The 11,338-nt window shown below is 36.1% G+C and overlaps 1 pseudogene; it reads right to left on the reverse strand.

Moving 5' to 3' along the window:
- Nucleotides 1-855: 855 nt before the first annotated feature.
- LOC103582827 lies at nucleotides 856-2,497 on the reverse strand (annotated as a pseudogene).
- Between the last annotated feature and the right edge of the window lie 8,841 nt (nucleotides 2,498-11,338).

The following is an 11,338-nucleotide window of genomic DNA, read 5'->3' on the forward strand; positions in this document are numbered from 1 at the left end:
TTTGAAACACAAAGTAGAGATAACATATAACAAACTCCATGTAGTTATCACACAGTCAGTAATCATAGTCAAATCACATTTTCAATATTTTGCATTCTCTTTTTTTTTTTAGCTGAAGCATTTTAGGGGCAATTGTAAACCTTGTGTCCCTTAATTTCATTATATTTGAACGTGCATTTAAAAAATATACACATTTTCTTGCAAACTACAGTTATCATTATCCTACCTAACAAAAATAGCAAGAATTTCTTGGTATCATTTGATACCAAAGCCCTATCCAGCTACAGCCAGATCAGTCACAGCACAACGTCCCTAACAACCGGCTACGCTGCTGTCCCTACAGCCACCACAGCTCAGCAAAGAGGCCGAGGCCCCAGCCTCACGCTGCCAGGGCTGAAGCACATCCTGCATCTGCACATTGCCTTCACGGAGCAGGAGATCATCCTGAATGACCAGCAGCTGCAGTATGAGTGGGATATGGTGTTCAACCTCTCCCACGAGCTGGACAAGATGTCTGAGGTCCTGGACCCCGAGAAGCAGGTCATCTTCAACCTCAGCAAAGTCCTGACGATGGTGGAGGAGTGTGAGTTGCAGATGCAGCCCAACTGCAGCAGCCCCCCACCCTGGACGAGTGTGCCCACTCTTGGAAACTCTCCGAGACAAGTCCTAGGAGGAGTACGGGATGCCGGACCACATGGACCTAGCCATGGCCATCATCTCTCTGCTCAAGAAGGAGTACTTCAAGGAGTGGGATCCCCTCACAGTGAGTTGTTGGGAAAATCAGTTTACCTGCCTCTTGGATGGGGTGTGCCCTTGCTTGATGAGGTTGTCCAGAGGGCGAGAAGGGTGGTTGGCTCACTGCTCCTCAGCTGCTCTGTATCTCCTCTGGACTGCAGTTAGGGTGCTGAGATGAACTCCAAGTGCAAAAGCCTCCTGGAGAAAGACCAGCTCTGGTCTCAGGGCACGCATGACCTCTCTGCAGATGCTTTTCACAGCTACTGCAGGGCCGGGTTCTGCACTCCCTCTGCTGTCTCCTGAAGGATCTTCTGCCTTCTTCCTGATGATGGCAAGGTCCTCAGAGTCCTGATAATTTGGTTCTTCCCAAATAAATATCCATGGCGAGTTGTTCTAGCTTTTGTACAGGGAACCAGTGGGCGGAATTGTCATTAAATACATCCATGTACTGTGAAGTCTGAGGAAACTCAAGCTCTTCCAATCCTTTTAAAATCGTTGTTAGGGAGGGATAATTTTTCTGCAGAATCTTTGTCAACAACCTTGTTTCACAACTTTACTCAGGGTTCTGACAGCTCCAGTCTTTAACTCTTCATCCTGTTCCCTTTCATCAAGTCCTTTGAACTGCTCCCAATGATGACTATCTTGGAAAGGGCGTCTACTGACCAGTTACTCCATAAAAGGTTATTGTACAAGGCTGTCCTGCAATGGAGCATGTAGAAGATTTGGGGCTCACAACACTCCCATTTTCCTTCCTTGTTCTCACTGAGAACAGTCACACCAAGTGTGTTAAGAATGGCTATTTCAAATTGGCTAAACAGAGGGTCCTATACCCAGTAGTGACTTCTGAGAATCTGGAACTTTTCCAGGAAGAGAAGCAAAAACACCAGCTGGTTTCTGGCTATGACACAAGTTGCAGAGTTTCCAGTGCCCTACTGCACACTCCAAATGGCAGATTACCAGGACTAGGCTCTCTCCTGTGATGGAGCCAGCGGCCACATCTGACTCATCTGGCAGTGAGTCAAGATGCAGGTTTCTAAGGGCTTGCATTTGAGTCCCCACAGAGGCCTTTAGTTGTTCCACATGTTTTCTAAGACATCTGTTGGTGGTGTCTGAAAGAGAAGTCCCTTAAATGCAGTCAGAGGGCATGCTCTCACCATGTGTACCAAATCATCCAAAAAAGAAGTCCACAGGCCCAGGGAGAAATGGAGCAGGGCAGTAAAGCTTCAGCTCTTTAGTGAGAAAAGCTGGCAGCCTCATTCCTAAACATGCCTGGGACATACAGCCATGTCCACCACAAACTGACAGTCTGTCCTGGCCCCTGTACTCCCACAGCCCAAAACCCAAGAGAATATGTCAAGCAAAAAGCAGGTTTCATTCACAGACACAGTTTCCATCTAAAACTCTAATAATGTAAATCCATTCTAACTTAACAGAAGGTATGGGTAAATGCAAGCTATGCTCTGAACTACCTACTTGTTTCATTACAATACTAGGGAGCACAGCTCTCAAATCACACTATAAATGGCTGGGAAAAAGAATGTTTAATGTGGAAAAAGTTCAAAGAACAAAAAGTAGGCTGGGGGCTTCAAGAGCCTCATGAAAAACATTCTGTTTAAATCTTCCCATATGGAAGTGTGTTCTATTGTCTATCCTTTTATTATATTGCTATTGAATTTAGTTGAACAAATCTAGCGCTGAACTCCAGAAATCAGAGATAAGCAGGTCCTCCTGAGCCTCCAGGCTGCTGCACCACTGCCACTTGCTATTTGGTTTTCACGTATATTGAGCATTGTTAAATCATCATCACAGTAGAATTTTAGGATATTTTCAACAGCCTTCCAGAAAAACCACCCATTAGCAGTCACTCCCTGCAACTCCCACACGCCAGCCTTGTGCAGCCCCACTAATCCAATTTCTGTCTGAATGGATTTGTGTATTCTGGACATTTTACATAAATGGAACCATGTAATATATCACCTTTTGTAACTGGGTTCTTTCACTTAACATAACATTTTCAAGGTTTATCCCTGTTGGAACATGCATCGGTACTTTATTCTTTTAATTGCTGAGTAATATTCCATTGCATGGATATTATTTTACATAAATGGAACCATGTAATATATCACCTTTTGTAACTGGGTTCTTTCACTTAACATAACATTTTCAAGGTTTATCCCTATTGGAACATGCATCGGTACTTTATTCTTTTAATTGCTGAGTAATATTCCATTGCATGGATATAACATACTTGCTTATCCATTAACTAGTTGATGGGCATTAGGTTATTTTTACTTGGGGCTATTGTAAATAACACTGCTATGAACATTTGCATATGATTTTTTTTATGTAGACTTATGTTTTCATTTCTCTTGGGTAAATACCTGGAATGGGATTGCTGGGTCATATGGAAGCTCCATGTTTAGACTTTGAAGGAACTATCAATCTGTTTTCCAAAGTGGCTGTATCATTTTAAATTCCCACCAGCAATAATGAGTGTACCAATTTCTCCATATCTTCATCAACAGTTGGTATTGACTTTCTTATTTTTGTCATCCCTACTGGGTGTGAAGTACATTCTCACTATGATTTTGATTTTTATTTCCCTATGACTAAAGATGCTGAGTACATTTTCATATGTATTTTGGTCATTTGTATATCTTCTTTGGAGAAAGATCTAATCAAATCTTCATCTATTTTAAAGTTAGATTATTTGTCTTTTTATCATTGTAAGTGTTTTTGTGTATTGGATACAAGATCATCATCAGATATATAACTTGAAGAAATCCTGAGCACAATCAACAATTCCTCTCTTCGAATAATAATGGATAGAAGAGCTAGGCAGAAGGTCAACAAGGTAATAGAAAACTTAGCACTATAAACCAGCTAGACTTTACAGACATCTGTAGAGCACACCAGTCAACCTTTCTTTTTCAAAACCAGATTCTTTAAAACAATCAAATTGACACATAAATACAAAACACCACCATGATATAAAATTTTTAGGAATGAGGCAGTGGAATGAATAAAGTTCATCAAATATAAACAGTAAACAGGTTAAATGCAAAAATTAAGTGTAGTCCAGAAGTGATTAGAAAATTAGGAGTGAACTGCCTTTAAAAAACTGTCTGATAACCTATTTAAGCACAGGCTCTAAGACTACTTCACAAGTATGCTAAAATACTGGATTTGTGGAAAAGGAGAAAAGGGAAGTGGACAACTCATCCCTGGCAACCTGGAGACTCCATGATTCCCTATTAAAGTAACAAAAATGCACATGGGACAAAAATTAATAGGGAAATATAAACAGGAATGAAAGGCTGAAGATAAAGCTATAGATAAATCTGTGCTACCCAGGGGTCATTTGTCAATCTCTGTCATCTGTAACCTATATCCACAGCTGTGAATGAAAAACAGGTCACAAGCCTTGAGCCTACATAAAGTGAAGAGTTGGAACCTCTATCTCCATGTGATGTTTTGGAAGGTTACAACTTTAGTGAAAGGATGGATAGACAAAATTCTGCCTATGGGGACAGGAAAATGACATAGAAACATGTTTGACAAGACCTAAACACTAGGCAGAAAATGAAAGAAAATCCTTCATCACCTGTATGCAGCTATAGTTCTTCCCTGCTGGGTTTTAGATGAAAATGTATACAAACTCTATGGTTCCAGAAACCCCGAACCCAGAAGTTAATTCATGTTCCATGATAGGGTGTCCCAGAAACCTGGAAAAAAGCCATGGCAAATCTTTTCTGAGGGATTTATAAGCTTGCAATCAAAAATTTACACAATGCCCCAGGAAACAGGCAGCCACCAGTGAAACACACAAGTGAGAATAAAAATGGTGAAACAATAGACCCATATTAACATTGTTAAGGTACTGAGAGAAAATGACTGTAGACCAAGAATTAAATGTTCAGCTTAACTATTATTTAAGACCAAAATGAGAATATAGATAATTTCAGACAAATAAAAAATGAGAATGTTTACTATCATCCAGTCCTTACTAAAAAATTTTCTAAAGTACATATATCTGGAAAAAAAGGGATCGCTGAATGAAAGTCAGAGATGCAAACAGAATTGGTGAAAATGAGCAAAGAAATTTGTTTAAAAAAAAAACTAAACAAATGCTGAGTGTATGAAACAATAAGCAAGGTGTATCAAAAGATGCTGAATGATAATTTCCAAATCATAAGGTAAGATTTCAAATGCATTTCTCAATCATTTTCCATCCTTGTTCAAATTTATTTGAATATAATCTCTTTTTGTTTGTTTTGTTTTCTCTTTGTGAGCTTTTTGGGTAATTTAACATGATAATAACATATTTTGGTGGGTGTCTTCATTTATCTTGATGGGTGCATTGATGGCCTATTTAATTTGCTCGTATATTAATGTTCAGAAAATTTTCTTTCATTATTTCTGTGATAATATTCTTTCCTTCATTTTTTCCTGTCTTCACTTTTTGAAACTAATATTTCAGCATTGTGCCTTAAAGACTAATTCTCTAATTTTCCTACATTTTGTTCTCTTTTTAATTTGTTTTTGTATTTGTTTTGTACTTCATCCTTTTCTTTTGGAGAGATTTTTTTTTGTCTTGCAAAAGTTTTTTTTTTTTTTTCTTTAAATATTCTTTCTACTATTGTTTCTAAGCAATGTTTTGGTTCTTTATTTGTTGTCTGATCCTGGTTTCTGTCCCTCCTGAGGCTTGCTCAGTCACACCTGTCCCCTGGCCTTGACTGCTTTACTCTCTGCAGAGTCCTGGCAGGTAACCTCACTTTCTCTTCTAACACAAACAGATGTCTGGTCTCCCTATGGGTGAGGGTCAGTCTCTGAGGCTTCCACGGTGTCTCCATGGAAGTTTCTACAAGTGGATAACCAGGTTCCACTCAATGAAACCCAATCTCACTACCTGAAACTGACATGAAGCTCATAGGACCTGGCTTCCACTGTAGCAACTACATCACATACTCTGAAGAATTAATCTGAAAGATTTACTATAAATTTTCATGTATATCTAATTTCCTCATCTTGAGAAAGGATTAAGTTGGTATCTTACCTAGTTACTCATTAATTTATGTCAGAGAAAGGGGCTTAAATTCTTCTAGAGAATTGGCTTGATTAAGCAATCACCCTGCCTTGCGGTCCATATCACTAACTCCAGACGTGTTTATTTTGCTTTTTAATGGCCTATAATTTTACTGACATAGAAAACATCTTAGAAAGAAATTCCACCAAATAAAACCTAGCTCAGGGAATAGGAAGAGCACAGGTCCACAAATAGGTAAACTAAAGTTGCCGCACTGAAATCTAAGAATTTAAAAGAGGCCAATTCAAATAGGAAAGATGTCACGAAGTAAAATACATAAACATATCTATAACTAACATTTGTTTTGATCACACATTCCTCTAGGAAACACATGGCAACTTCCTAGTTGAAATCTTATTTTCATTGCCAGCAGTTAAAGGGCTAACCTTCCTTGGAATCCAAAGTATTAGGAGGAAGAAAATCTTATTTTCATTGCCAGCAGTTAAAGGGCTAACCTTCCTTGGAATCCAAAGTATTAGGGGTGTTGTATGTGTTTTAAAACTGAGCAAGTGCCACTTTACACAAATGGTAGAGATTCGCTTTTGTGGTAATGATAACTGTTTCTATTATAGAAATATCATTTGCTGAATATAGCTTTCAGGAAAACAAACAAACAAAAAAAAACCCAGTATGTGAATTAGTAGATTTCAAGTCTAAGTGCTTTTAAGAATGGTTTACATATGGGCACCCTGGACTTATGTTTTATTTAAGCATAGTTTGTTTTGTATAACAAAGAATGGGAGATATAAAAGCATAAACAGAAAAGGATCCCAAGGGGGTATATATTATTTCTTTTTTACCACTGGAGAATTGTACAACTGACCTGTCATGGGGTTGTCTATTCTTTGCCAAAGAATGAGAGTGAATCTTACATTATTCTAAGTAGCTCACTTCCATTTCTATCAGGAGACAGAAAAGTATTTTGGGAACAATAAAGTGCTATGCAAATACTAGTTGTTATAATTAGTTTTAAGACCTGTTCTCTACTTCCAGAAAGGGGAAAATGTGTAGACATTTTGCATCTAATGAAAATCCTTCAAACCTGAAAACATTAATGTTATTATTCAGCTTTCTCTATACAAATAAAACTCAAATTTTACTTTTTCCTAATTAGCCTTACTTCTCAGTTTGATTTCATTCTCCTCATTGGACAATTGCAAAATTTAACATGAATTTAAAAATAGTGGCAATTAACAAAAAATGGGATAATTTTTGTTATATTTTTATATTTTTAATATTTTTAACAAATAAAGGTCAACACTTCATTCAAGTCAATCATATCTAATATTTACATTTTAATGTTTTACAACTTTTCATTATGAAAGTTTTTAACATATAAAATGCAGGTATCAAACATTGCATTTCAGTGGTTGAGTAGACATTTTGCTTGCAAAGCATGTTAATAAAGTAGGATAATTTTAGAGTGATGAAGCTATTTCTAAATGATTGCTTTCCAGCACTACTAAGGAAAATGACAACTTTTCCAACAATTACTTCATGAAAACTTAGCCCAATTTGAAAGTTAATTTTAGAAAGGTTGATAGGTTTTAGGACATTGAGAGCATTTTGTCCACGCAGCTTTAAGCATTAATTATATTTTTAATGCAAAACCATAATGTTCAATTAAATGATGTGGAAATAGACTTAACAAACACTTTTATGGGAGAAAGGTTGATGCATTGACATAATTTGTGAATTTTCATGACTATCTGGATAATTTGGGCTCAGTGATAGTGTCTCTCATTGTTACTGCTGTTGACAGAGACACACATCTGGCGAAAAAAGAATGGGAATACGTTCTTGAAATTCAGGACTCACTTGGTGAATGTCATTAAGGCACAAACCAATGTCCTCTTTTCCCAATAGCTTTCATTTTTCTATCCTCCCTATAACAGGAAAACACTAGTTTCTATTGCAGGGTTCTGAAAAAAGTTATTCTTCGTGATCTTAGTAGAAAGATCATGATCCCATACCTTAGTAGAAAGTCAAGACAGAAGAAGTACTGAAGGGGTCTAAGGTCACAAAATACATGAGGGACTTTATGCTCAAGTATTGACAAACAGCCAGAAAATAAGTGCATCTCAGAAATTAGTATTTGCAGTTATAAGTCATTTTGGTGGACGTGTACTGGTTTGCAAAAAATTTGTTTAAATATATACCTAATATTAACTCTAGGCCATCATTGATCCTTCTGTCCATAAAAGTGAAGGAGGGAGAGACTTGGCTTACACAGGAATGAGGCAGAATGAGAGAGGAGAGAACCACTGACTCAGCGACACTTATTCATGTTCAATAAGCAATGTTCCTGTTTTTCATGAAATAATCATATGGGGATCAATACATCATAAACCAAAATTATAAACTGTCTAAAAATATTTTACTCAACATACAGAACCATGTAGTTACAACATATTTCTTAGATGCTTAGGACATTTTCGTTATTTCGCATATCATATATCATATAATTATTTTAAATAAATTATACCTTTTTTTATATGGTGTTTTAGACCTCACAATTTTTGAGTAGTTCACTCCATTTTATAAATGAGAAAACCTAGGTTTTTCAATGACATATGTCTAAATGGCCAGACCAGGGTGTTAATCAAATTCCTTCAGCTCTCTCATGTTATTTCCATTTCAACATGGTACTTACATTTCATAATACAGAAAATGTACTGGTTTTTATATTTTTCACTTAGGAAATAATTTATCATATTGCTCAGATGTCATTCTTAAATATATCCAGTATAAGCATTTTTAAGTGAATGAAGTATTTTGATTATCTTAAGCATTTTATTTCTTGAGACTAAATTTAGTTGGTGTTCAGTTATCCTTTAGAGAGATATTTATAGATTAAAACTACCTTTCCAGACTGCTGGTTTCCTTCCAAACAAAATTTCCTTTTGCTTTTTTTTTTTTTTTTTTAACTCTGGCACCAGTTTCTGCATGTAACAGCAGGAATACAAATTATGTCCAAAGCACTTACGTAGTTGGCAGAAGTGTTTTCTCTTCTGCTATAAATTTATCAAACATTTTTCAAAACAGTAAATCCCTGAAAATAAGGGCTGAATTCCAAATAGGATCATCATAGTTATGCCATTTACCATGTTTTAGTTAAAAGAATCTTCAATTATCCATTGTAAAGATTTCTGCATGTAACAGCAGGAATACAAATTATGTCCAAAGCACTTACGTAGTTGGCAGAAGTGTTTTCTCTTCTGCTATAAATTTATCAAACATTTTTCAAAACAGTAAATCCCTGAAAATAAGGGCTGAATTCCAAATAGGATCATCATAGTTATGCCATTTACCATGTTTTAGTTAAAAGAATCTTCAATTATCCATTGTAAAGATCGTAAGTTTGAGAGCAATAACAATTTGCTATGGGTCTGAACTGGCAGACTAATTTTCAGCCTCAGCAACTCTATTTTTTTTTTCTTGAAACTTTAGGCCAATTTTTCACTATGGGAAACATTACTAATTAGTGATCAGTTCCTGCATGGGTCTTTTCACTCATCCTAAGAATATGCATGCCATTGCTGATAGTAACATCATCAAATAGAGAGCATAATAGGACAGATGGAAGAAAAAGGAAGAGCTTTGAGGAGTCAGAAGACAAAACTGAGTGCGTACAACATCATTTATAATGTCCTATGTGTGCAAATTCAATTAGAGGTAAAATATTGATTAGGTAGTTGATGTCACAGATAATACATTATGGAAAAGCAATTAAACATTTTCAATTTTTCATTTTTTAAATATTCACAACACTAGAGCAGAATTCAAAAATGAGTAAGTTAGGAAGTAAATGGTGCTGATGTAGGAGAGAAATGAGTCAAGTATTGACAAACAGCCAAATGAATATATTTTTAATTATTAAGTATTCAGCAAGCATTTATTAAGTGCCTAATATTTGCTAGGTACTCTGTCAAGCAAAATGGATACAAAGACAAATACAGAGAATAAGGCATAATTCCTTCCCTCAAAGAGCTCTCACCTCTTGAGAGCAGTGAACAGACATTTGTCCTTTGAAACACCTTGCACTACTGCTCAAATTCACTCAGGCATTTATCCAGAGTCATGGAGGTAAAACTGACTTCGCTGCAGCAACTCCAGCTGCAACATTTTTATTGACCCAATCAACACAGAAAACATATCAGTATAGTAGTGTAAATGGCCACTGTCAAAGCATGGATTTGTTAAGACCTCTCCAGACTCTGAATTATTTGACCTTTGACCTCTATTTCTAAACCATCTAAGAAATATTAACCAGATGAAAACTCAGAGAAAAGTTTCTGGGATCTTGACTGTTTATCAAATGAAAAGATACCCTGAGGGTTCAAACAAGTTTGAATAATCTTCACTAAAAACATTGAAATGCCCAGTAGGTAGAGATGTTATGAAAAGTTACAATGTATGAATACGGCAGAAGAAGAGAATATAAGAAATGCCCATTGGGAAGATGGTATTTATTTCTTGAGATACAAAATAAAGAAGTCTAGCAGCTGCTCAAAGCATGAGGAAAAAAATCAAATCAGATATGGAACAAAAAGCTGTACAGTCAACAACCATAGATAGGAAAGTGTTGAGTGTATAAAATAAATAAAAGAATGTAGTCTCCAAAGGTAAGAGAAAAGAACGGTACAGAAAACATACACACAAATACACAGGTTTGCATAGCAAATTTTTTATTTTTATGGAAAAATATAAATAAACCATTTAATAGCAAAGTGACATTCTGTAGAGAAAGCAGAGAAATGTATTTAACAGGGGGATACAAATATCAATCTACATTATATGTAGCAAGAATAAAAAAATTTGAATAATCTAACTAATTGAGATTATTTGCTAAAGTTTTCTATTATGGAGAAGCAACAATTCAGGAAATATATAAAAGTGTTCCACATTGAAACAAAAACTATGTTTTGGAATAAAAGGAGATCTCATTCATTTAGGGGTCCCCTGTCTGGCAAATATGCACATCCAGAGGAGAAAGAAAATTAGACTTAAAAAATAAAGGCAGGCTTCTAAGCAGCCAAAGAAATCACATAAGGGTCATTATACACTGAACGTACAGGGCCTGACATATTACTTGATCAGCGAATTAGTCAAAAAGGAACTTCCCAGGCCCTCATTCTACAGCCACTTAGCCTTTATTTTAAACTCTTTTCTAGTTTTGCTGTCTGTTTTCTTGGACCACAAAAGACTAGAGATAAAGATAAGTAAGCTGATAAGAATAAATAATAGCTGACCTTCAAAGACTAAAGGAGGGGATAAAAAATAAGATTTGAAAAAGCCTCAAGAAAACTCAAAATCAGTCACTTAATGTTGGAATACGCCCTTGAAATAGCTCTGGAGAAAATGCTGTGTAGGACAAATTATTACTCACAGTCACAAACTTGTTTTATTCATCTATTCTTTCAAAAAATATTTATTGACCATCCACCTCAGTGTTTCTCACCCTTTTTTCATTTTCACCTCCTTTTTAGACATTTTTTTCTAAGCCCCCCCCCCCCC

Source organism: Galeopterus variegatus, unplaced genomic scaffold (genome assembly GCF_000696425.1).
Source record: "Galeopterus variegatus unplaced genomic scaffold, G_variegatus-3.0.2 Scaffold18042, whole genome shotgun sequence".
In the NCBI taxonomy this organism is placed as follows: domain Eukaryota; kingdom Metazoa; phylum Chordata; class Mammalia; order Dermoptera; family Cynocephalidae; genus Galeopterus; species Galeopterus variegatus.